The sequence below is a fragment of the Gorilla gorilla genome, chromosome 5, assembly GCF_029281585.2.
Source record: "Gorilla gorilla gorilla isolate KB3781 chromosome 5, NHGRI_mGorGor1-v2.1_pri, whole genome shotgun sequence".
Classification (NCBI taxonomy): domain Eukaryota; kingdom Metazoa; phylum Chordata; class Mammalia; order Primates; family Hominidae; genus Gorilla; species Gorilla gorilla.
The window spans coordinates 168,111,820-168,139,562 of record NC_073229.2 but is presented as its reverse complement, the minus strand read 5'-3'; the positions used below and the strand labels follow the sequence as shown (position 1 = coordinate 168,139,562).

General features: G+C 38.7%; 1 protein-coding gene across 39 annotated transcripts in view; it reads left to right on the top strand.

Moving 5' to 3' along the window:
- PLAGL1 (PLAG1 like zinc finger 1) overlaps window positions 1-27,743 on the top strand; it is a 68,036-nt gene that overhangs the window by 16,625 nt on the left and 23,668 nt on the right. For 6 of the 39 annotated variants that reach the window (XM_063707921.1, XM_031012274.3, XM_031012272.3 and 3 more), the window contains exons 2-3: window positions 22,828-22,899; window positions 27,010-27,041. The gene's annotated coding sequence lies outside the window, so the exon portion shown is untranslated. Of the gene's footprint in view, window positions 1-6,635; window positions 6,676-22,827; window positions 22,900-25,597; window positions 27,042-27,743 lie in introns of all 39 variants that reach the window. The other 33 variants (XM_063707915.1, XM_063707912.1, XM_055391390.2 and 30 more) reach the window with 11 other exon arrangements.

The following is a 27,743-nucleotide window of genomic DNA, read 5'->3' as shown; positions in this document are numbered from 1 at the left end:
TATAACAGGGCACAGTCTGCCCTTAAAAACACAGATCTAGGAAAGAGCCTGTGCAGTTCCTGGTTAGGAGGCTTGAAGCTCTTTGGACAAGGAATGCCATGGTTCTGGGAACCAGGAGCATAGCCTAGGAGAGGGAGTGTAGGCCTGGGTGGGCACCTTCCCCTTAGGCCTTTGGACTCCTCATGATAAAGGAAATGGTGCAGCTAGAGAAAGGCCAGAATGGAACATGGATCCTAAGGCAGAGCTCCACTCACCTGGGTTAAGGGCAGTGCTGAGCGAGTGCAATGTCTGAATACCTAGAAAACCAGACAGGTTATGGGATAAGCACATAACTCTGTTCCACACCTCATGCTCACCAATTTGGCTTCCATGGTAGAACTAGGGAGGGAAGATGCCCTAACCACCAAAATTCAGTATCACGGCCCCCCAGTGCCATGTTCTAGAGGTACAGACTCCAAGAAGTCCACATTCAAACATGGTTTTCCAGGAAATATGAGGTAAATTGGTCAAGGAAAGATATATTTTGGACTTGGTTGGTTAGCTTTGAACTTAGTTGGTCTGCATAATTTATAACTTATAAATATTTAGATGCATGGTAAATTAAAATCCTCATCATAAAGTTCCATTATGATATATAAGTCAGTTTCTGAGGTGTTTCTTCATAGCAAATTTGCATCAGTTCTAGGTTTTCCAACCTTGTGGACATAATGGGACAATGTCACATCTGTCAGAGTGATGCCCCTATCTTGCCATCATCTAATGGAAACAACTAAGAAACAATGAAATGCTTATTATCTGTCTGATGTTGGGAAAGGTTTTATTCTTTCTCAGCCACAATTTTCTTATTTGTACAAAGGGGCCAAAGCCACCTATTCTCATGTGGTTGGAACAATTAAATAATTGACACCAAGTGGTCAACACAGAAAACATTCATAGGCAAAGCAAGGTCCTTTTTCTCAATTAAAAATAATGAAAAACAATGAGATATTCTAAGGAATGTGTCTGATATATAATGCAGCGGCATGACACAAGGGAGGAAAGAGGGGTTGGGTCCCGGGAAGATGAAGTCTTTAATATCCTGAAAAGAGTGCCTTGGGGCAGCTCTGGGCTCTTGCATATCTTGAAGGGAAGGTACATTTTTGCTATCTCAAACTAGTAATCTCTCTTGAGCCTCAGTGTCCTGGTTTTTAAAATGAGGATAATAAGAATTGCTTTGATGACCTTGATAAAGATCTTTTGATAGAGTGGTAGAGATAAGAGCCTGGGGAATGGGTTGGAAAGTGAGTGGGAGGTAAGGAAATGGGGATTATCTAAGTTTTCTGTTCTTTTCAGAAGTTTGTCTGAGAAAGGGTGGGAGTATAGTGGGACCTGGAGGTCAGTGAAGGTTTTGTTCTTTAAAAATTGAGGAATATCAGCCGGGCACGATGGCTCACACCTGTAATCCCCGCACTTTGGGAGGCCAAGGCGGGCGGATCCCGAGGTCAGGGGATGGAGACCATCCTGGCCAACATGTTGAAACCCCATCTCTAATAAAAATACAAAAATTAGCTGGGCATGATGGCACATGCCTGTAATCCCAGCTACTTGGGAAGCTGAAGCAAGAGAATCGCTTGAACCCGGTAGGCGGAGGTTGCAGTGAACTGAGATCATGCCACTGCACTCCAGTCTGGCAACAGAGCGAGACTCTATCTCAAAAAAAAAAAAAATGGGGAATATCAGAGCATAGTATGTGTCGATGACAAGTATCTTTAGTAAAAAGGGAGAAGATAATGTATAAGAAATTTTGAATAGAGAGATGGAGTTGGCCTCTGGTTCTAGGGAGGGTGCATCCTCCTGTGGATATGGGGAAGTTTCTGAGTTTAGAGATAGAAAGCAGAGATGCCCTATCCAACAGCTTTTGTTTTCTCACAGAAGCATGAAGTAGGGATGTTAACAGAGAGATGTTATGTGTTAAGTATTAGGAGTGGGGAAGGCAATTGGAAGATAGGAGAGAAGGTGTGAAATGAAATGACCAGAGATTAGGGAAATGTTGCATAATTGTTGGGCAGTCTCTAGAACCCAAGTGAATTTGAGTTGGCAGAGTTAGAGTGTATGTATGTTTACCCATGGATACATATATGGAGAGAGAAAGAGAGATTGATTACAAAGAATTGACCCTGATGATTATGAAGGCTGAGAAATCCCACAGTCAACTGTCTGCAAGCTGGAGGCTCGGGAAAGCTGGTGGTGTGATTCTGGTCCAAGGCTGAACGCCTGAGAAGCAGAGGAGCCAGGGGTATAAATCCCAGTCCAAGGACAGGAGGAGACTGATGTCCCAGCTCAGGCAGGCAGGAAGAAAAGGGGGTGAATTCCTCCTCCTTCCACCTTTTTGTTCTATTCGGGCCCTCAGTGGATTGGATGATGCCAGCCCATATTTGGGAGGGTGGTATCCTCCGAACTCCACCAACACAAGTGCTGATTTCATCCAGAAATACCTGCATGGACATAGCCAGAAATGATGTTTAACCTGGCACTTGTGGCACAGTCACGTTGACACAATTCACTGTCATATCACACTCTCCAGGGATGAGAACTCATCTCTGAGTCCTCCCTGCATTTCTACTGTAGTAGCCTTTCCACTCTATTGTTTCTGTGTGTTTTTAATGTCCCCTGGGGCACCCCCAGACACACTGAGCTGCCTATCTGGGCTTTCCAAGTTATCCCTGAGGTATGCATTATTATTTGGTTAGCGCTGTGATTACAAAAGTGCATAGGTTTTGAGTGGTCTACTCTGAATTTTTCTCCCTCTGTTATTTTTGGTGTGAGATTTTGCAGACCATGAGTTATTTCAAACATACGTGACCTGTCTTCATGTCTATGTAAGGGCATTGCAATGAACTGAATGTGTGTCCCCCCAAAAGCCATGTGTTGAAACCCTAATCCTAATGAAATGGTATTTGAAGGTGGGGCCTTAGGGAAGAAATTGGGCCATAAGGGTGGAGCCCTCAGGAATGGGATTAGTGCCTTTATAAGAAAAGGACAGAGAACTAGCTGGCTTTTCTTCCTACCTTGTGAGGATAGGAGAGCCAGCGGTAGACAGTTGGAGGAGGTTCCTCACCAAAACCTGCCCAAGCTGGCACCATGATCTCAGACTTCTCCCCTCCAGAACTGTGAAAAATAAATGTGTCAGCCATCCAGTCTATGGCACTTTGTTATTACAACCTGAACTGACCAAGGCAGGCATGGTCAGTTTTTAGAATTTTCAAATGCTTTCATGTAAAACAATAAAGGATATCATCTTCCTGGCAGATAAATGCAATTCAAAGGAAAGTGCCCACAGTAGCCCCTGATGCCAGGTCTTGCCTTTCAGGGAAGATCTTGGTTTCCTCCTCCAGAACCTCTGATGAAGTGGGGCCAACCTGCCATTAACTCTGCTGTGATTGTACTCATCACTGCGAAGGGCATTTATGGGATGTTCGTGCATGGCTATTATTTGTAAACTAAGTTATACAGATATAGTCTTTATCCTCTAAGAATTTAACAACTTAAAAACAGTGACATAAACATAAATGTTACAGCTGAGGTGATACACAAACTTGAAAAATTTAGTTAATCTTGTAGGATGTTCTAGAATGGTGAACCACTGAGGAACCATACAGGTCATACCGTACACCACCAGATGACTGTGTTTAGCCGCAGAGGAAGAGTGATGTTAGTTTAGGCATAATCGTTATTACTTACCAAGACTTACTGGACAAACATCACTGGGAATGGAAAAGTGTCTCTCAGTTTTTATCTTATATGTGTGGGAAAAGCTTGGCAGACAAGATAGAAAGGTTATTCTAAATAAACAATATGCTTTTAGAAAGATATGAGAAACAAGTCATGTTAAACTTCAAGGAGGCTTTGTATATGTGTTTCCCTGGGAGAAGAATTGGAGATAAATGAGGAATTCTGATTTTTCTTCATTCTTAGAACATTGACATCTATTTTGTCCCATGTTTTAGACAGAGTTTTCAGAGAAAATTAAGGTTACCATCTGCCTTGTATTTACTCAAGAAGACCAGGACACAGTGTTTTCTTGAAATAATAATGCTTATAAAAGTCTTAACTCTAGGAGCCATTGAAAAGAGAGCTGTATCCAATGTCCCCTGAGTCTGTCACGCTGGCCCAGCCACGGACAGCTGGCTTCTTGGTGAAGAAGGGCAAACAGGCATCGTAGGGTGGTGTCTGAAAAGGAGAGGGTTTCCTTCACCCTGATCTTTTGCTTACCCACCTTTAAGAAAATGTGAATTTTTACTTTGGGAGGCCAAGGTGGGAGAATCTCTTGGGCCCAGGAATTCAAGACTAGCCTGGGCAATATAGTGACACCTTGTCTCTACCAAAAAAAAAAAAAGCCGGTGTGGTGGCACATGCCAGGTCTTGCCTTTCAGGGAAGATCTTGGTTTCCTCCTCCAGAACCTCTGATGAAGTGGAGCCAACCTGCCATTAACTCCGCTGTGTTGGGAGGCTGAGGTGGGAGGATCAATTAAGCCCCCGAGATCAAGGTTGCAGTGAACCTTGATCACGTCAGCACACTTCAGTCTGGGTGACAGAGACCCTGTCTCTAAATAAATAAATAAATAAATAAATAAATAAATAAATAAAAGCCTCGAGTAACTGGGGGAGATTATAAAGCTAGTTAAAATCAATTAATAGTGATTTCTAGAAATCTCGTAAGATGTAAGCATTTTAATTTAAAGGTTTCTTTTTAGCTACCTTTTAACTGAAATTGTTTTTAATATATTTCAGCGTTAACGAAGTAATGAATTAACTTCCCTCCCAGAAAGTCAAGAATAATAGCATGTATCTTCCTGTGGAAGATGAACTTCAGAGCTCCATTTCCCTAGTTCCTATGTATAACTCGGTTATACGCACACCAAACCATGCTAATAATGCATTCTCCTCCCCTGGCTGCCTCTTGAACTTAGATCATCCAGGAGACGTCTGTAAAATTAGCACTGTAAAGAAAGCCTCGCCAGGGTATTTGGGGCAGCATATCAATGGCTTATTGAGCAGGCGCCTTTTAAGCACTGTTGAATGATAGGCAAAACTGTCACAGCTATGCATAAATGTGCTGTGTGGTTTCACAGAAGAGAATGTTAGTCCTCAGTAATAATGCTATATTATTAAGCTAATAAACCTACAGAAAGTTTGTCACAATAGGTGTCTGTCAAATTACTATAATCTGAACATTATCTTTGGAGTTTTAGATGTCTCTATTGGCTGAAGAGCCTAATTTTGAAGCTTTTATCTGTTCAAAAATTTCAGTTCTCCCATCATCATCTCTGCTCAATTGAATATGTCTTTTTCAAGAGTAATCTTGACTATGTATAAACTGCTGCCTGTCAATCCCCAACGAATGTTAAGACTATCTTTTTAGGGCTGGTGAACAGTTTGTTGCTATAATATAAAATCTTTTCTGCATGTCCCAACCTTTGTTTTTGGCAATTTCCTATGATTTCATGCTTGAATAAAATACTCCTTCCATTTTACACATCATTGCTTTGGACATTTTCCTTGTTGAATTCTGGTATGTTAAAATGAAGCTTACCAATAATTAGGTGATTTATTTGTCATAGCAATGAATGATGACATCAAAACATCTTGACTTTATCATGGGTTTCCTTGAGGGATGGTAGAGTCTGGGTGCCTAGAGTCTGGTCCCAGGTTCCAGGATTTGCCACTTGCTAGTTGTTTGACTTTAGGCAACTTGTAAACCTCTTGGTGCCTCAATTTTCTCCTGGGCCAAACAGGGTCAATGTGCATACATCAAAGGTTTGGTAAAAGGATTAAATGATATATATATATATATAATTTTATATATATATGTGTATATATATCTTTTATATATATGTGTGTGTATATACACACACACACACACACATAATAATATATAATATGTAGCTTGGCCCATGGTAAGCACTCAGAGGTTTCTTGTTAGTAATATATTGAAAATATGGAATCTGTGAGTGCAGACAACATTTCTGACTCCCTTACTTTTTGCATTTTGATTTTTGAAATGAGTGATCTATGCCATGCTAACAATGAGAAAAACTTCTCCCTGGAGAAGGTATTCCTTAAACTAAACCTTTAATGCAGAAAACTAAAAGTATTCATTCAAGATTTGACATATAACTAGGAAGCAGTAGTAGTAGTAGTAGTAGACATAGAACTATGGACAAGGAATGAAATACTTTTTGTAAATGGCTGTTATTATTTTAGTGTTAAAAATAGATGTGCAGTGGGTCAGGGGCAGAAAGAGATTGTGGCAAAGGAGGTGGTGTGTGTTTGTAAAAGGGCAACATGATGGATCCTTGTGATGGAACTGTTCAATATTTTGACTAGTGGTAGATATGTGAGCCTACACGTGATAAAACTGTATAAAACACACTAATACAATGAAATGGGAAATCGCGATAGACTAGTAGATGGTATTAATATAAACATATCGGTTGTGATATTGTTCTGTTGTTTTGTGAAATGTTACTATTGTGGGAGACTGAGTAAAGGCTCTTTTAAAATTGCATATGAACCTACAGTGATCTCAAAATTATAATTAACAAATGCATGTGCAAATATTATATAAAACTAGTAATTTTTATTTTTGTTTGCAGATTGTTCCTGCCTGATTCATAAGCATCGTGATTGGCTTTTGTAAGCTGATATTTCAGTTTCTTTTATCCTCTTCCCCCTATACCTTGTCTTCTCTAATAACTTGATAATGGTTTTTTAGAGCTCCTAGAGCAAAAATTGGAGCAAAACTTTTTGTTATTTGGTTCTTAAATTATTTTAAAGTCTGTCTCACTTTTTCTGGTACTCTTAGATAATAGTTATTTTGATAATGATTTTTGAAGTACATGTCTTGGCCTAGGGACATTTGTTTCCTTATAGTGACTTCTTATCAGAGTTATGGTTAGTGGGAGCAAAGGGCAGAGCTGAGGTTGTATATAGATGCAGACATCCTGATGGGCATTAGTCTTCCTCCAAAACATATTTATGTATCTTTGTTTTTAAATAGTCTACGAAGTGTCATTTTTACGGAGGAGAATTGAAATATACTAAACCAATTTTAAATACATCTTTGAGAAGTTATTTTCTGAGATGGTTTTGTTTTTCATCATGTTAGCAGGAGAGGAGAATATTGTTACAAAGTAACTTAACAAGGATTTGCATTCTCTGACAGATTCTAAGTCTGTATCTTGAATCTTGTTCTAGCAGGTTCTGTTTCACCTCTTTTGAAGCCACCAAGAAGACACGCACCTCTAGTACAGTCTTCCCGATAGCACCTAGCTTGGCATACTCATTCCTTAGGATGTTAACTGATATTATATGGAAAATGAGCATATGGTCATTTAAATTTGGGAAAAAAGCTGAGTTAAAATCAAATTAGACTTGTTTATTTCCAACAAGTGATTATCGATGGCCTTTAGTCTGTGGTGTTTCTCCAGCATATTTCACCATACAACCCCTACCTCACCAAATATACCATTGAACTGGTGCTCCACAGAAAAGTTTGAGAAATTTTGCTTTAGAATTTAGGAAACTGATATAAATGACAGAATTAATTGTACATTTTTCAGAATGATAGTGAAAGAGAAGAAGGACATTTGAGCAGAACGCAAGTTGGACCATAAAAGGACAGTTGGATTAGCTTAAAACAGCTGACTTGGAGTTAGGCCTACATCATTATTATAAATATAGTTATAAGACAACATAAAAATTTAAAATCTGGAAAGTAAAAATACATCATTGTTCCTTATTCCTTGAAGATTCAGGATCTGTCCTTCCCTGTAAGACTAATGTGTCCTAATTCTTGGTGATTTTCAGGCTTCGTAGAGTCTTAACAGCCTGGCTTCTCGGTTTCTTGATTTCCTCTCCTTCAATGACCTTGTCTTCCAAACCACATTAGCAACTTTCTCCCATAGTCATACTGTGGGCCTAGTCATTAATAAGAACTGCTCTCACTCCATGATCTTGAGTCCCAGCACCCCGTTCTCCATCTGTCCTCCCACTCCAACACATTTTTAACTCCACCTAGACATACAACTTTTACACTGCAGCACACTTCCTTCATATCTCACATCCTCCCTTACTCAACGTCAATAGCCTACCCTCTCATTAAAATCACTCATCCACTCATCTTCTCTGTCCCTCCCCTTTGCTTTGTTGTACTTAGCCATCTATATCCCAGTGCCTTGGTTTGCTGATTCCATGCCTGCAGCAGTGCAGCTGAACATAGCTGGAGAAAGATACCCAGCCATGCTCAATTTAAAGCTTACCCTTGTACTTATATTCTTAGTCCCATCTCCTCTCACCTGCTCAAGGATATAGCTACAGTAGTTGTCCCTTCTCTCTCCTGCATCATGCATTCCCACCTCCCTGCTTTACTTAAAAAAATTATTTAACTCCCATTCCTCTCTAATTACTACCCCATTTAATGTCCCTGCTTCCTTTTACACAATTTCTCAGTTCTGTCTAGGCATTCCACCAAAGTTCTCAAGTGTCACCAGCGACCTTCATATTGCAAACCCAACCATTAATTCTCAGTCCGTATCTTCCTTGACCTGTCAGAAGCACTGACCCCACTGATCATGCTGCTCTGTGAAGTATGTTCTTCCCTTGTCTTCTGAGTCTCCACACTTTCCCAACTGCCTTCCTATTGCATGTGACTATTCTTATCTTTCTTGCAGTTACATCTTCATTGTCCTGACCTCCAAACATTGGCTGTCCCTGGGCACAGTCTCTGTACTTGTCCTCTGTCGATTCTCACTCCCTAGCTGCTCCCATTCATTTTCATGGCTTTAAATACATATATGCTGGCAGCTACTAAATTGTCTCCAGCGTGAACCTCTTCTCTAAACTCCAGATTCAAATATCCAATTGCTGGATGTCTAATAGGCATATCAAACCTAACATGTCTGCACCTGAGCTCCTGAGTTCTTCTCTGTTCCCAACCAAACATCCTTCATCCTAAGTAGCCATTTACTGAGATGAGGAAGACTCTTCTTCCAGTTGCACAGGCCAGGTGCCTTTGCAGCATCCTCATTTCGTCTCTCTCACCCTCTACACATTCAGCTGTCAGGAGATACTGTCAGCCCCACCTTCCATAAATCCAGAAGGTGACCACTTCTCCCCAGCTCTTCTGCTACTGCACTGGTGCACGCCTTCATCATCTCTTTATAAGAGTAGCCTTCTAACTCGTCTCCCTGGTTTCATACTTTCTCCCCTAGAATTCACTCTCCACACAACAGCCCGATAAATTATTTAAAACTGTTAAGTCTGATCGTGTTACTTTTCTGCTCCAGTGTCTCCAGTCCTTCCCATCTTGCTTACGGAGGCTTATCAGCTCCTGTGTGCTATGGGTCCCATTACTTCTGGCCTAATCTTTTACCACTTCCCTTCACCGACTGCTTTAGCCATACCAGTTTTCTTGTTTCTGCATCGAGTTTTGCAATTATTGTACCCAGAAACAGCCACATGACTTACATCCTTACCTCCTTCAGATCCTCCCTAAATTGTCATCCTCTCACCCATGCCTTTTTCCCTGACCAGCCTGTTTTAAATTGACACTGTTTTCACTGCTAAATCTCTTAGCACTTCCTGTCTCTTCATTACTTTTATTTTTTTAAATCACCATCTGATACATATTTTACTTGAGCTTTGTTATGGGATACAGTTAAGCTACTAGAAACAATTAATTCAAAGATAAGCTTAATTCATTGGTGTGCTTCACAAGGGTAGGAATTTTTGCGTGTTTTGTTCACAGTGGTGAATCCCCAGCACCTAGAACAATGCCAGGAAAAACAACCACTCAATAAATGCTGGTTTAATGAAAAAGAAAAATCTTAAAAACCAAGTCCACCATATATATCCCAGAAAGATAGGAAAGTAGGATTGGGGAAAGGGATGCTATAGTAGTTTGACTTTGCTTATTACACCGTTCTCTAGTTGCTGACTGATCATAGAATTGGGTAAATGGCTTGAGCTGGGACAATTTATTGCAAATATAAAGCACTAAGGCAAATATAAAGGATTGGAACTTCGTACTGAGAGGACTTCTACTTCCAGCCATCTTGTAATAACAGGAACTGGAGTTATTCTCTCGCCTAAAATAGCCTAACAAACCGACACACACAAAAAGCCCATAAAACATATGAAACAAAGGCATTCCGACATTGGACAAGTGGCACGAGACAGTGAACCCTGAGAGAAGGAAAAAACAAATGATTTGCCCCAGGCTGCAGTGCAGGAAGGCAGAACCCAAACACAGCTTATCCTAGGTTGAGATGATGGAGTTAGGAATTCTGGGAGGCTGAGGCAGCTAGAATTTGAAGGACAGAGTACCAGAGAAGAGAGAGTTAGTTACACAGAGAGTGAGCTCCAGAGATCTTCAAAGGGCTCTCCTGGAGGCTTCAGCCGAGTGCTGATTAGTGCATATGCATAAGAGAACTACCCATGGATGAGGAAAGAGGCACTGGGAAGAAAAAAGTAGCTCATATAAGGCAGTGAAGAGTGTGTCCCCCCCACCCCACCCCCACCATTCAGAGTGGAAAAACCTTGTATATAAGTGGGATTAGATGGTGTACTCAGAAGACTAATGCTTCAGCGATGAGGCAAAATTAGCCCTAGACTAGTCTAATCTCATCCTGCCTAAAAAATCTTAAAAGTAAGCCATTCAAGACAGGTCATAAAACTGTTTTGTAAAGGGCCAGATGGAAAATATTTTAGGATATGTGGGCCATGTGGTCTCTGTTTTAACTACTCACTTCTGCCCTTCTAGTGTTAAAACAGCCATAAACAATTTGTAAGCAAATGTATTTACATGTATCAGAATGTATTCCAATAAAATTTTATTTATAGAAATAGGCAGTGGTCCAGATTTGGCCTGTGGGCCTAGTTTGCAGACACTTGGTTTGAAGGATCAAATTGTTTCAAGTAGCTTAACTGTATCCCAGAACAAAGCTCAAGGATATTTAAGGAAATACAAAATATCCAGCACCCATTAATAAAGTATGCAATATGTAGCATTCAATCAGAATTTACCAGATGTGCAGAGAAGCAGGAAAATTCAACAGTGAAGAGAAAACTCAATCAATAGAAATAGACCCAGAAGTGACACACATCTAATAAGTGGAGATACTAAAATAAATTAAATAGATTTAATAAGGACATTCAAATAGTTATTGTTACTATGTTCCATATACTCAAGATGGTAGTGGAAAGCATAAGGTGGTTAAGAAAAGATGGAAGCTATAAAAAAGACCTAAATTGAACTTCTAGACCTCTAGACATTTTATAAACACCTGAGTTGAAAAATACACTGGATAGGATTAAAATCCCAAAATACACTGGATAGCAATTATACAAAATGAGATACTGAATGGAAAAAAAAAACTAGAAAAAAGTGAATAGCACATCAGTGAGCTGTGGGACAACTTGAAATGACCAAATATGTATGTAATTGGAGTCCCCAAAGGAGGGAGAGGACAGAAAATAAAGATATAATGGCTGAAGACTTGCCAAATTTGATGAAAACAATAAATCCACAAATCTAAGTTAAATAAATATCAAGCAAGCACAAAAACATGAAGAAAACTACACCAAGGGACACCGTAATCAAATAGTTTAAAACCAGTAGTAAAGACAGATTTTAAAGCAGAGAAGAAAAAACTATACATTCAGAGGAACAAACATGACAGAAGGCTTCCTGTCAGAAGGAATGTAATCCAGAAGACAGTGGAAAGACACCTTCCAAGTAGTGAAAGCTAAAACTGTCAATCTAGAAATCTATAGTTGTGACAATATCTTTCAAAAAAGGTGAAACATGCAAGCACTTTCTTTGGTAGGAAAATAACAGGTGAAATAAAGACTTTTTCAGATGTGCTAAAGCTGAAAGAATTAATCACCAGTAGACCCACAGTGAAAGAAATACTAAAGGAAATCTTTTTTTTAAAACTCTCACATTTATTGTCAGTTGATTTAATAAAGAAGGAAAATAATGCCAGATAGCAGTAAAGAGCACCAGAAATGGCAACCACCTAGGTAAATAAATGCATACGATGATGATGATTATTAATATTTTTTAAAAGATGGTTTAAACAAAAATAGTAGCAAATGGGGTGTATAACATATAAAAGCAAAAGGTACAACAATAATTGCACAAAGGTCAGGTGAGGAAAAATATAACTATAAAGTTTTTATACTCTACATGAACTGGCATAATATCCCTTGGAAGTACACCATGGTAAGTTAAAGATATAACTATAAACTCTACAGCAACCACGAAGATATCAAAACATAGTTATAAGCCAAAGGAGATAAAACTAGAGAAAAATAATCAAAAGAAGAAAGAAAAGGAACAAAGAATAATTGAGGCAATTAGACAACAAATAACAAGATCATACATTTCAGCCTAATCATGTCAGTAAGCATGTTAAGCATAAATGGTCTAACTGTCATAATTAAAAGGCAAAGAATGTCAGGTTTAATACACATATTGGCCAGTCTGAGGGTAATGAGTTACCTCAATTGATTGTTCACAGTCAGATTTAATACATACAAAACGCTTTGAGAACTAACTATATGCTGCCTACAAATAATGCACTTCATGTGTAAAGACACAAATAGATTATAAGCTAACGGATGAAAAAAATATCATTTTTAGCACTGATTTTTTAAAACTGTGGTGACTGTATTCATATTAGACAAAGTAGAAATTAGAGCAAAGAATATTACCAGGGATAAATAGAGTTGTTTCATGATGATAAAGTGGTGAATTCATCAAGAATAAATGATCTTAAATGTTTATGCACCTAGTAAAATAATTTCAGTATACATGGGAAGAAATAGACAAATTCACAATTGTGGTCAGATTTCAGCACCCTTCCTTCAATAGATAATAGATCAAGTAGTTGGAAAACCAATAAGGCTATAGAAGACTTGAACAGTGCTATCAACCACATTGACTTAATTGGCGTTTATAGAACGCTACTCAACAGCAAACTGCACACTTTTTCCAAGCATAGCCAGAACATTTTTCAAGATAGACCATATTCTGGGTGGAAAAATAAGTCAATTAATTCTAAAGGATTTAAATCATACAAAGAGTGTTCACTGATCATAATGGAATTTAATTAGAAAGGAATCTGGAAAAATATCTTGTAACTGAACATCACACTTCCAAATAACCCAGGGGCACATCCTGAGACATTAAAAACATCTTAACAAATTTAAAAGAATAGAAACCATACAAAATACTTTCTGAGACTACAGAATTAAACTAAAAGTTAATACTGGAAAAAGTGCTGGAAATTTTCCAAATATTTGGAAATTAAACAGTATGCTTCTAAATAACCCATGGATCAAAGAAAAATCTCAAGAAAAATGTTTAAATATTTTTAATTTTAATGAAAATACAGTTTATGAAACCATGTGGGATACAGCTGAAACAGTGCTTCAAAATTTGTAGCATTAAATGATGTATTAGAAAAGAAAAAGAACCTAAAATCAATAACCTCAGTTTCCACCTGTGGAAACTAGAAAAAGAAGAACAAATTAAACCTGCAGTGAGCAGAAGAAAGTAAATACTGAAAATTAGAGCGGAAATCAACAAAGTTGAAAACAGGAAAACAATGGAGAAAATCAACAAAATAAAAAGCTGGTTCTTTGAAAAGATCAGTAAAATGATAAATCTCTAGCCAGGCAACCAAGGAAAAAAAGAGTACACCAATTACCAATATTAGGAATGAAAGAGGTGTTATTCTGCTAATCCCATGGATAAAATACAGGATTAGTAAGAGAATAGTATAAATAAGCTCTCACTCACATATTTGATAAATTAGATAAAATAGACTAGTTCCTTGAAATACACATATAAACTTAAAACAGCTTCTAGACAGCAGACCCAGATGGTTGTACTGGTGAATTCTACCAGCCAGCCAGTGTGACACAAACGAAATCAATCAGCACCAAAAAGAAATGAGCTGGCAGGGTGCAGTGGCTCACACCTATAACCCCAGCACGTCTGGAGGCCGAGATGGGTGGATCACTGAAAGTTGGGAGTTCGAGACCAGCCTGGCCAACATGGTGAAACTGTGTCTCTACTAAAAATACAAAAATTAGCCTGGCATGATGGTGGGCGCCTGTAATCTCAGATATACATACTATACCTGTAGTCCCAGCTACTCGGGAGGCTGAGGTGGAGAATTGCTTGAACCTGGGAGGTGGAGGTTACAGTGAGCCGAGATTGCCCCACTGCACCCCAGTCTGGGCGATTGAGCCAGACTCCGTCTCAAAAAAAAAAAAGAAGAAGAAAAGAAAAAAAAAAGAAGTGAGCTGTCAAGCCATGAAAAGGCATGGAAGAAAATTAAATGTGTATTACTAAAGTAAAAGAAGCCAATCTCAAAATGCTGCATACTATATAATTTCAACTATATGACATTTTAGAAAACTAGACAGTAAAAAGGTCAGCAAAACTTCTCTGTATGATGTTATAATGATGGAGAACTGTCATAAATTTTTTCAAACCCATAGAATGTACAACACCAAGAGTGAACTCTAAACCATGGATTCTGGGTGATAATGATGTGTCAATGGAGGTTTATCAGTTGTAACAAATGTACCACTCTAGTGGGGGATGTCGATAATGGAGAAGGCTAAGTGTGTTGGGGGGAAGGGAGTATATGGGAAATTCCTGTAACAGGCTCAATTTTGCTGTGAACATAAACTTCTCTAAAAAGTAGCCTATTTTAAAAAAATCGAAAAGGAAATTAGAAAATATTTTGAACTGAATGAAAATGAAACCATATTTTCAAGTGACTAAGATGCAACTTACAGCAATGCTTAGACAGGAATTTGTAGCACTACATGTCTATGTTAGAAGAGAAGAATGGTCTCAAATTAATAACTCATCAGAGATTGTCATAATCATCTTCAAAATGTCTGAACATCTTTCATTAAAAAATGTGTTTCTTTCATGTTGTGAGAGAAGATAGAATTAGGGGTGGTTACTTACAAAAAGGAACCCGGCTCTTAGGACAGAAACAATTGTCATACTTCACCAGCTCTAGGCTGAGTTTCTTTAGCAAGACATATTCCTTTAGATATTCATAAGAGTTCTTTTAAACTGTTTCTGATATAAATGGTAATGAAGAAAATATTTTAAAATATTAACAGGAAGTAAATTGCACATTTCAAGTGATGTGTTGTATAGTAGGTAATGCAATATAAGAATAAGCAGTAATTTTAAAAGTCACAGAACTGTAGAATGAGAAGGTGCCTTAGGTATTGATATTATTAAGTCAAACAAGAGTGGCTTCAGCTCCTGCCTCTTTAATATCAAGGCCTTGGATGGAATTTTTAAAAGGAGATGAGGACATCCATTTAGGTTTTCAAATGAACAAAAAGCAGTATAAGGAGAACTAAATCACTGAGTGAGATATTCAGAATTCACCAAAAAAAAAAAAAAAAAAAAAAAAAAAAGGAAATCTCAGGCTCAAGGGCGACCAGGAATATTCCAGAAGTACGTTTGTACTAGATAAAAGGTTGGATAAATGTCACTTTCTCTGCAAAGCCTTTTCTGGTTCTCTCAGTCTTAGTGGCCTCTGTCTTCCCACAGTATTCTGTACACTCTGTACTGTGGCATCTCTATGCCACCGCCCAGTAATAGGGTGTCATGAAAAAATGAGACAAGGAATAAAAAATAAGGTTTGCTGTTTACCACTGGCAGTCTTCTCTTGTCCTACATAATTAATCTGTTTTCTCTTAGTAATGTGAGGGTCAACGAAGTAAGATATGTGTTAGTTCTTTGAAAACATGAAAGCGCTATCTACAGACAACAAATATCCCTGTGTGTATTTTTCTCTTCAAGTGGTAACAGTCTGTGAATTTCTTCTTTTACCAATACATTTCTACTTGAAATGGCTAAGTGGCAAGAAGTAAAGCTGAATTGTGCAGAAAAACCACACTGCTGCTTTATAGTAGCAAGGATTTGCCTCAATTAGCCTTTTAAAACGACACTTCAATTAGTGTTTCTGTTTTGTAAAGTAGCTTCTTTCTCTTTTATAATAGTTTGATCTTGGTTCATTAGTTGTCCCCCATAAAATCCTAGATTTGAAGGCTAAACTTTTAATGCAAGGAATCATGCAATCTAGAGACTGAATGTTAAATTTTATGTCTTTTTCTTTAAAAGAAATTTTTCCTTTTAACAAGTTTACACTGTTTTGATTTTCAGCATTGATAATAGCTATAATTATTGATCTTTCGCTGTATGCCAACACTGTTTTAGGAGCTTTATATTAGTTATCTAATTTGATCCTCCACAAACCCTGTGAGGTTATTATTCCTCTTTTACAAATAGGGAAACTAAGGTTCCAAAAATATTGTTAATTGCTTAATTTATAAAATTATTACAAAGTGACACTAAAATTTAAATACAGATCTGACTCCAGAGTCCATACTCTTAAGCAACTACCTCATTGAATGGAAGTGGTACAATACATTGGCCTCAAAAACTAGGATGACTTATTTTAATACAACCTTGGTGAGAGAACTTCAGTGAATGATTATATCCCCAGTACATGGTAGCTGGTGTAATGGAAACAGCATGAGACTCAAAGATAGAATACTTGAATTTAAAGTTTTAACTGCTGATTATTAGTTCTATGACTTTGGCAAGTCAATTTACCTCTCTTGAGCCTATTATCTCCTCATTCAAAAATAGATTAATAAAACCATCTCTCTCAGGTGGTTGTGGCAGAGATCCAATGGATAATGTTTCTCAGTGTTTTGTAAATGCTTTTGAAAGATACATAAATGGATTGATAAGTGTTTTTGGTCATTTGCCAAAGACTTTCTTTCAGTAGTATTTTTCCTGAGTGCTTTTAAAAAACAATTTGATTTATAGAAATGTAGCAAGTTTCCAGAGAACCTCTACTGAGTTACAGGGTGATCATTATCTAAGGAAGTTCTACTCATAAGCCTAGGTTTCTTTGATGAGATACATAGTTTTTGAGGAATGGTTATTTCATAGTACTGCGTCAAGGAATTCTTCACAGATATTTCTGTCATGATTTTGGAAGAGTGGGAAGACAGAGGGGTTAAATGTGTCCCCTAGGCCCAAAGCAAGTCAATGCCAGAGTTAGCTTTAAGATTCCTAATTAATTGTCACACCATTTTTGTCACAAGCTACCTTTCCTGTGCAGTTGAGAGTTCTGTATATGCAAAGTCCATTTCTGTCCTAATTTGAATATAAGGGAATGTCTTTTCTCCTTGAGGGCTGTTCAGCTCTCTATACAAAATAGCATCTTTGACAGTCCAAGGTGAGTAATTGGTGAATAGATGGCCCTGGAGGTCACTGGTGACCTCCCCCCCAACCCCACCACCGAGGTCAGTACTGACGCCTGTGGGCACGTGGGAAGGTTGTGTTCCGCCTCACCGAGTGGGTTCATACCTTTCGTTCCAATATTATTTATTTTCTTTTTGGTTTCACAATTTTGAAACTTAACCCATCGATTCCCATGTGTACTCAGGATTAGTGACAAATGGAATGGAGCACAATGAAATGAAGGCATTTTGTTATAGGGTTCCATGAAGGTGTGAAATAAGCAATTCAGAATTCAATGGTGAATTTGGAAACCTCTTAGTTATATTTGTTCCGTGTAGGTAACCAGTCAGAGTAATTCATTTTCTTTCATAGTCCCTCTTGCTCTCTCCTCTCTCCTTGACTAACCGTCCTCATCCCAACAAACACACAACTCATTTATACACAGGAGCTTGGATTACCCAGTTTGGGTGATCACCTGGATCCAAAAAACCTGTTATATCTCTGTTCACACTTTTGTTGTACAAACAGAATTTATGCAAACTAACTCCATCTTTAAGTTGCGTTGCTTTCTCTGGAGATCACCCCTTAGGGTAACCCTAGAAACTGCAGCTCTGGAGATCACCCCTTACTAAGGTAACCCTAGAAACTGCAGCTCTGAATTCATCACGTTGTAGTAGCTTATTGGGTGTAGCCGACTGGCTTTAGCACAGCAGTGAACTAATAGAGGCTGCGTGTATAGCCATCTTCCTCTGGCTATTAGAACGAACTATTCGATTGAGAATAAAGTTTCCATATAGTTTGGGTACGGTGACATGAAAGAAGTTGCAGATTGTTCAGTGAGACCATCGCTTGTAGGGTTGTAGGATGGAGGAAGAAAGGGAGAGTGAGAGGGAGAAGTTTATTTATGGAATGTCAGGGGGCCATTGAAGCTCAGCAGGCCCTAGAAGCAGAGGACTTCCCCCCGTGCTTGTTTTCTCCCTCTGACCTTGGATGAACTAGCGAGCAGTATATTATGCTGGGTGATTGTGCTGGTTTGTCATGGTTAGCATTCTGAACTGTCACTGGAATGTAGGAAACGGATGAATTTGAATTGAACCATGAGGTGGTCTGCTGAGCCCTCTCCTTGTCTCAAGGAAACCTGTCGCTGTTTGTCTGGGCTGGGCCTAATGAAAGCAATGGAGGGAAAGAGAGGTGGGCCTTTGATCTCTTTGTTGCAGCTGCTCCCTGGGAACTCGCTGAAATCAATGCCCTGTTTTCCTGAAGGAATGAATGGCTCTGCCTAACTAGCTTTGTGAAGCCGTGGGGAATTCACTGCCTCTGTTTATTGACAGCTGAAAAGGAGCACATGGGGTGGAATGGACCTTCTTGTGAAAACCAGGCACAGGGAAAATTAGACCTCAATTTAACACAGAGGAATTGGGAAATTCACCCCAAAGGAGACGCGAGTTTCTCATGCTTACATTAGAATTACTCAAGTTTGGGGCTAGTGTGTAATGAACAATGGAGGTTTTGTCACAACTATGTTATAAGTAGGAATATGGTCTGCATAATAAATGATGTTAAGTAGAAGTTGATTCTCCACCCGCCCTCTTTTTTTAAACACAGAAGTAGAGAAAAACAAATATTAACCATGATACAATCAGGTGATTCTTTTATTTTTGCCTTGAGAGGAAAGAAAACAGTGATACAGTAAGCATTATTGATATTATATGGAAACTCTCTAAAATCCATCTTTCATTCATTATATTTTAAAACATCTTTGAACTTGGAAGCTATGTTCCATTCAAGCCAGCGATTCATGACATTCTGGATTGTGTGCATTGCATGGGAATATTACAATAATATATTTATTTTAAAATATTTATATTCTTGGGATATTGTAACTGGAAGTGTGTGTCAAACAGAAACTGGCTAGCAGACCAAGATTAGCGCCTGACATTATAATAGTTGATAAATCTTAAAATTACCACCTTTTTAGAACACACTAAAGAAAAAGTCTTGAGTTTATCACAAGGAAACATCTCTGAGATACCTTCTTTCACATCTCCCCTCACTTGCTTGATTTCCCAGGAAGAATTTATGGCTTCTTCCTTTGGCCCCCAGCCCTTTGTGTACACCTCTATTATGGCACTTAACACATGGCCCTGTAGCTCTTTATTTAGGTGTATTCTTTTAGCTGGAAGTAAAGCAGCTGTGTTGTATTCATTTTTATATCTCAAGCCTAGCAGAGCTCTTGGCTCAGTAAATGCGAGCTGAATGAATGGGGATTGATGGCTCTGTCTACATTCCTTTGAAAGTAATTACTTATCACAGTTTCAACTGCAAATACTAAATTTTGGGAGAACCTGATTGGTCTGCTGTTAACCTGATTGTTGCTATTGCTTTTTAAAATTCTTCCTCTACAGAGAACTATTATGCCCTTTTTTGCTTTAGCAAGTTTGTCAGGCAGTCCACAGTCTCTAGAAGGAAGCATCACCAGTGTGTGGCATTTTTCTTTTCAGATCCAAGCTCTCTTCTCTGTTATTCTTTCCTAAAAATAAACCACAACGTAATGTTTAGATATTTCCATTAAGCAGATGAAAAAGCTTTTCATTTAGAATTTTGTAGACTTTTACTTGACCGAATTTAGTGATTGAGATGGAAAAGGCTGCCATTTTACATGATTTAATTCTATGATGTAATGTTAAATAATAGCAAAACTCAAAACCTCCCTTGACAATTTCTTTAACCAGATTTACTACCATTGCATGTTTTGAATTCCTTATCAGAAAAGGCAAACAAACAGCTTTGCTTCTTAGTGAAAAGTCTAAGGGAAATTTTGATTCTGAAGCACTGACTAGTCTGATTTCACAGAACACTGGGACAAACCCAATTTCTTAGCTATTCTCAACTTATAACCTATTTCTTTTTAAAGCCAGAGCTGGAAGTGGGAAATTGTTGTCAACATTTATTGGGAAAATAACATCTTAAAATCATAATGGAAATATTTAGAAAGTGTTGTAGGAGGGAGTAAGTAAGCAGACAAGTACAGGAACGGGCTAATACTTTACTCTCCATGTTATTTTTGTTTTATGTTCACTACCAAGATTATTTTTAAAGAAACTTATTTGCACCTCTGTTTTGATTAATGGTAGAGGTAAAATTTAAAATAGAGGTTTACACATTTGTGAATTGCAGGAGGAATCTCGTAGAGGAAGGGGCATTTGTATGGGTTGTACAAATAACGTTGGGTCAGCGGGTTGTGATTCTGAGATTTTAGATTTCTCATGAAATAGAAAAATTACCATGACTTTGATCATTGGTAGACTCTCACCCTCATAAGTATTAACTTGAAGATAAAAAAAAAAGCATTAAGCATAGCACTTAGATTTCATAACTTGGCTGCTCAACCCTCCCAGTTTCTGGAAGTAATTTTGTGTGACATAATACCAAAGTAGGGAGAGGCAGAGAGTGGAGGGAAATGTAGGAAATCAAACTGCACTTTTCCATTTGATGTTTCAGCTTTCAGCAGTGAGGCATATCTTTGTCTACATTAATAAAAAAGAACTACAGAGAGGCCAGGGAAGTAACTGCAGTTAAAAATTGTGTTCTTGCTATGCTTATAGAATCAGATAACTTCAACTATGTGATTCTTCAGAAAAGAGCCTTTTTCTTCAGACTGAAGACTGCTGTAATATCCAAGAAGAATAATTTCAAGTAACTTAAGAGTCAAACCCTCAAAATAGGTTTGGGGATGGACATATGTTATGTCTCTGTGTTTACATGTGTGTTAATCTACGTAAGCTAACTTCCTAGTAGAAAAATACCAGATATTTCCCTCTTAGACAGTTTCCCGTCCACCCAGACTGACCAAATAAAGCAGCCCTAATAAACGTTTATCTAGCCGTTGAAAACAAGACATCCTCCTTACCCACTAGATTTAGTTGCAAGAAAGCTATTCTGAAATACAGAACTATCTAAAATTAAATAATGTGTCAGTTGTATAAGATCAGATATGACTATTATAAAGATCATCTGTAATAATTAGATACCTAATCATTTGTAGTTAATCATTTGTATATTAATGAGGTTGTTAAAATACTTAGTATATTTTCAGTAGTTTAAATGTTTACTTTGCAACATTACATATTGTCTTCTTTAGTGAGACATTTTTCTGCAAGGAAAAACCTCAATTCAGGAGGAAAAACCCAAACTCAGCTTATACCTAAAAGTTTATGCCTTTTGCATTAGTAAGATTCAAATTAATATGGTTTCGTTATTTTAAAAACACATACAACAGCAGCCTTTTTGGTCAAGGCACAAATGCGGGCTACTCAGAGAAGGAGGTTACTTAGGGTTGGTGCTCAAGTATTCATCCAATTGGATTGCACTGCTAATCAGTAATGAATTTGTATCTGTGGAGGTGAGGGTTGATGGGTTTAAGTTATTGATCTATTTCCTGTCTTCATTATTTTCACTGAAAGCTATATTTCCATCTCTTTTCAGTCTGTAAACATTTCGCTGCTGCCCTCTCATCATTTGCTGTCCAGTTTCTGTCCTTTTCCTTATCTCAAGGTGAATGATTGGGTCTGCACAGCAAATTCTTTTCTCCAGGCCTCTGCTGATAATAGTGGTCTTGCCTTTAAAAAAAAAATTGAAGTTAAGCCAAAGTGGGGTGTTTTTTCCCCCCATATTTTGCCTTTTAGTGGCCTTTTCTTCCTTCCCCCTCTTCACCCTCATCCCTGCTGAGGTTCTTATTTCCCTTACCCAAAGGAATAGTGTTCTTCTTAGTTGACACTCTTAAAAAGGTTAGTTGACACTCTTAAAAAGGTTCTGACTTAAAAATTTTTTTTGTTGTTATTGGTAGAGATTGAGTCCTGTTATGTTGCCCAGGCTGGTCTCGAACTCCTGCCCTCAAGCATTCCTCTTGCCTTGGCCTCTCAAAATGCTGGGATTACAAGTGTGAGCCACTGTGCCCAGCCATGATTATCTTGTAATTTCTGCTTGAGGCTGTATTTTTACTTGGGGTCTCTGAAAAATAAATACAAATACATGAATACTCCCTGCTTACCAGACAGTGTCACGCATTTATCTCAAATTAGCTTATTTAATTCTCAAAAGGGTCTTGTGATGTGGATGTAATCGTTATCTCCATTTTACAGGAGAGGAAGCTGAGGTAGAGAGAGAAAACCAATTGCATGAGGTCTCTAAGTGGCTCCAGGTGGCACCAAGATTAGAATCTAAGCTTTCTGGCACCATACTGTGGTCTTAACCACATCACTGTATAGCCTCTCTAAAACTAAAGATCCCTTAAGGACTCAAATGTGTGCCTCTGGAATGCTGGGATATGGCATTATAGCATAGCATGTTGATGGAGAGAGATTTTTGACCCCTGGTATCCTTGAACTCATATTCTGATTAGGTAAATGTCAGCATTCATAGTACCAATGTGTTTTTTCTTGATGCTTTTTTTTTTTAAACTTTTGATATTGTTTTTCCTTTAGGATTGCTGTCACGTCTAATGTGGCTGCTGCCTCGTATCACATCTGAAACTCATCTGTACCTCACTTAGAAAGGTAAATACGTCTATGCAGAACCCTCCAACTCCTGCCCCCCAGCGCTCCTGCCATCAGTCATGGCCCTGTATTCTTATTCTCTCCTCGCATTACAGCACAAACCAGAGCCTTCGCCTCCTCCACAGTAGAGGGGCTTATGTCCCAGAAAAGACTTTGTGAGAGAATTTACATTTGAGGAACTTCAGGCCTTGAGGGGGAAAATAAGGTTGGGGGATTAAGATGTGGACTTAATGAAAGCCTGTTTTTCACTCTAAAAATTCAAGAGGACACGCTAAGAACGATCATTGCTATTTATCTGTCTTAAATTAGAAATCATGGGCATTGTACAGTTGATTTTTACTTATCATGACTTGCTCACTAGAAACTTCGTGATCTCTTTCTGTTATATTTTAAAAAGATGTTTTTAAATGGTTTTATCTTAAAGAAATATTAGGAAAAAAAAAACTGAGGTAGGGTCCACCATTTAGAATCAGATATCCAGAATGTAACATGTGTTACAATTCAGAGTCTCTAAACCACTCTCCTAAAATCATAATATGAGATGATTCTCAGCTTGCCAAATTTTCTAGAGTTGTGAAATAGGTTATGTCACTCAACCAGTGTTTATTTGAGGGAATTCATGGTTAGCAGGGTCCCCATTATACATCAGAAGTTTTTATTTCTTATTTTCTACCACTCATGTAAAGATTAGGATTTGTTTGAACTGCCTATTTCAAGATAATGATTCCAAATCCCAGCCTTAAATTTCATATCTAACATGTTTGTTGTTTTTCCCTGTCCCATACATTAATTCTAGGTTCAAGGCCATGTCACCCTAAAGCAGCCCTCGCTTGTTTTGCAGCTGCAGTGCTGTTGCTTAACCATAACTCTTGGCCTCTCTCCAGACTGTTTTTTTTTTTTTTTTTTTTTTTTTTTTTTTTTTTTCAAAATGTCCTTGATGGTCATAATGGTGTATTTTTTAAAAATTCCAGTTGTTTTTGTAAGTTTTCTTATATCCCATCTTACATTCAATTCCCCCTGCAAACCTCCCACTAGATAAACCACTTCCCGCTCTATTCTTTATCTTGAGTCTGACTTCTAGGAAGGCTGTCCACAGCTGCCTCAGGCGGAAGGTTAACTAGGAGAATATTAGGTCGTGTGCTTGGATTCCTGTTCTCCAAACGATTCTAATTAAAACTAGTCCACTACCCCCACCAACACGTTCAGAAGGAAAAAAATGTAGCAGAATCCCCAAATGCCCTCATCACTTCATTATACCATTTGGGTAACTTTATGGCACCTGTAGGACTAGTTCATGCTAGGCCCATTTGTAACTGTTTTCTCTAGTTAAACATGATATTGCCATTAACAGCACATTAAATAGGATTACACTGCTTAAGAATCTAGGAATTTCTCAAATATATGAGAAAATGTGAAAGCACAGGGATAATAGAAATTTATTTTATAAACACATGCTAGGAGATGGAATTGTGTCATGATGATCCACATTAAAGAAACATGATTGAAGTGAATCCATTATTTATACTCTGACTTTCCATTATATATATATATATTACTCCAAAAGAAGTTATTCATGTTTCCTAATTGTGAGCTTACCCATCGTGTAAAATCGGCCCTAACACTTATTCACAGGCCACATCTACTTCGTACATGTACTTTGCCTCTATATGTACACGTGTAACGCATAACCGTATATCAGCTCTGCAAGATACATAGATATCCCCATTTTATGGTGACGGAGACTGAGGCTTTAGAGAAGTTATGCAACTTACCTAAAGTTACACACCTTCCAAGCAGCAGAGCCAGCATTCGAACTTAGACCCATCTGACTCCAAAGCCAGTGCCCTGTACACTAGACCACACTGTCTTTCTTAGGTTGGATCTAAAAAAATACTACCAGCTGGGTGGTTTTTTAACTAACTGTAGGAACACAACCTAGTATTAAGTAGAGTATGCATGCTGCATAGTGGACTGAGGTAGAGTAAAACCCATTATTGTACCACTTTTAGGTAAGAAAATGTATTATCTAAGGAATATCATTAAAATTTCCTTACTTCCCTCCATGAACAAACAAACAAAAAATTAAAATGGAAGCAGTGGGGGATGAAGGGAGTCGGGGATCATAACATAGGAGTGTTAAATATTAAAATTAGAAAAGAAAATACATTTCTCTATCAATGTTTAAAATGCTAGAAATTATGCATGCTTATACTATAACAAAGAATACTTTATTTGGGGAATAACTTAATTGATCCATGATGTGGCATTTACCAAGGTAATTTTTCCCTTTTTGTTCCAGCAGTAGGAATTAGAGATGGTTCATAAAACACACAATCACCATGTACATTGAAACCGCATTAAGATCATAGTCATCTTATGTTGTTTCCCTAAAATGGTTCTCATTTGCCCCACATATTCAAATCAGAGTGCAGGAAGATGCCGTTCTGAGTCAGGGAAGTTTTAGAATGCTCTGTGAACAGTTTTATACTGAACTTCAGAGTTCAGTTATTGTACTTATTTTTTGGTGTGTGTGTGTGCACATTTGGGTTTTTTGTTTGTTTTGCTATTTGAATTACTGTTTGGCCATTTTAATGTATATAACTGATAAATCCAGGAGGATAATCTGTATGTCTGCTCTCTCAGTTTCTTTCTATAACACAAGCCTGAATATATTGCTCTCCTGATTAAAAACTTTCAGTGGTTCTGATTAGACAAGACTTTTCGTTGCAGTCGACAGAAACCTAATGGGACCATTGAAGAATTCCAAACAGGCAAGTGACAGGAACATATTTTCATGTTAGAAGAATCAGCCTGGCAGCAGCATTGTGATTAGAATGAAGGGGAACCGTCCAAAAACAGACTGGGGAACCAATATGGATCTGCCTCTAGCATGCGGAAATATCTCTCTACACTGACCTAACTGACTCACTAAGCTTGTGGTTTGTTTAAAGGAAGCCACATGAAAATTGAGTTTGGGCCAATAGAGTGAACTTGTTCTCCATTCTCTAGCATCCCTCCCCATGCAACCCCCCTATCCCTGCCAAGTTTCTGGGCACCACAGATTGGAAAGTAGCCTCCTGTAGGTATTTGCCCATGTTAAGTGGTGGGGTCTCTTTCTGTCTTCCCTTCTTGGTCTCACCTGTCTGGTGTGACAAGGGAAGCATGTGCCAACCAAGGCTAGACCCTTGTGAGACCAGAGCAGCCCCACTTTCGGTAAAGCAAGCAACCTCTGCTTACTTGCCCAACACACCCTAGCTTCCATGTTCCTTGCCTTGTGAGTTATCTTCTTGGGTACAATTTAACACAGCATTCCCACCTCCTTATAACTAAAATAGATAGAGGGGGCTTTGTGCCTCAAACCCAAGGAGACCATCTTGGCAATCTCTGCCTCTGCAACAGGGCACTTGCTCCCCAGGCAACTCCTTTCCCAGGTCATCTTCCCCCTTGACATGCCCATCAGATTTAATAGTGTGCCTATTTGGCAAAAAAATGGGGTCCCTTGGTTGCTGATTCTTAGGAATGTGAGGTTCTCCCAGCCAGAGCTCTTAGCACTAAAAGTTCTAGTCTCTGCGTAATGGCCGGCATATCTTTGGCGTATCTAAAATCCTCTTCAGTTTCCAGCAGGGTCTTTATAAGCTTCTTCTGAAGGTCTCAGACATTCAGCCACGGAACTCAAGTGGAATTTGTTTGGATAACATGACTGATTTCAAAGCCCGGACCCCTTAGACGTGCCCATTTGGTGCTGCAAGTACTGACCATTACTACAACATCTTACAGTCAACAAATTTGACACATTAAAGATTTATATCCTTTCTTTTGGGTTAGGAATCTTCTCTCCTCTAAAGCATCTCAGTTTCCAGCATGCAATCATTTCCATCTTATGGAAATCAGCCATCCCGCTCCGTGCCAGCATGCTACCCTGGGAGGCACATCCAGGCTTGGGAAACGGGGGTGTCCTGGATCTCATGACTCCAGCAGCACCAGCTGCTCTCTTTCCTCTTCCAAGTAGACTTCCGTTCCCCCCCTACTTGGGTGTTTTTGTTTGTTTTAGCAATTCAGAGCTCAAGATAAAGACCTTAAAGATAACTTTGTGTGTCTCTCCCTTTCTAGGTATTTGCATAGGAATCAGAGGAGTTAATCTTGTGAGTATACTCTAACATCTGCCCTTGTTTCCTTCCTTCCTTCTCTATCTGCCTCAGGGGTTTAAAGCATAAGCCTGCTGCCCTCCCCGCCACCCTGCCCCTCCACCCTAGGTCACCAGAGCATATGCAGAGTCCGTGGTCCTCTCTCTAACGAAGCGGTGGCCTTTTTTGAAAACTAGATTGGCTCCAGTTCCAGCAGTTGTAGCTGGTCTATAGCACAGATGTGCACTGTTCTAAGATTCTGCACTTTATTGAGGTGCCCCACAAGTCCGCATTTCACCTCAGAGTGTCAACTATGCAAGAAGCATTACTGTTTTCATTCCCCATAATGAAAACGGACTCCAGTCCCCATTCTGCCAACCTAGAGGAAAATTCATGTCAGTAAGATTTAGGTGCTTCGCCTTCCCCCATGGAGTGTGTCCTAGGACCTGGAGATTTTCATGGCCTCTGGAAGATGAGGAACCCACCTCTGACCTTCAGTTTATCAAAGTAGTGATTTATTGAATCCTTGTAGCTGTCTGCCCCAGGGCCGCCAGTGAGGGCTGGAAACCTCCTGCCTCAGGTCTGGCCTCCCGAGGCACACTCTTCACGTAGCTGTCTTCTCAAGGATTCTACTCATTGCCTTAGGGAACAGAGGGGTGCCAGGGCCTCTCTTGCTGGGGACTGACATATCTCCTTATCAGGCCCTGGTTTGGGGGGTTG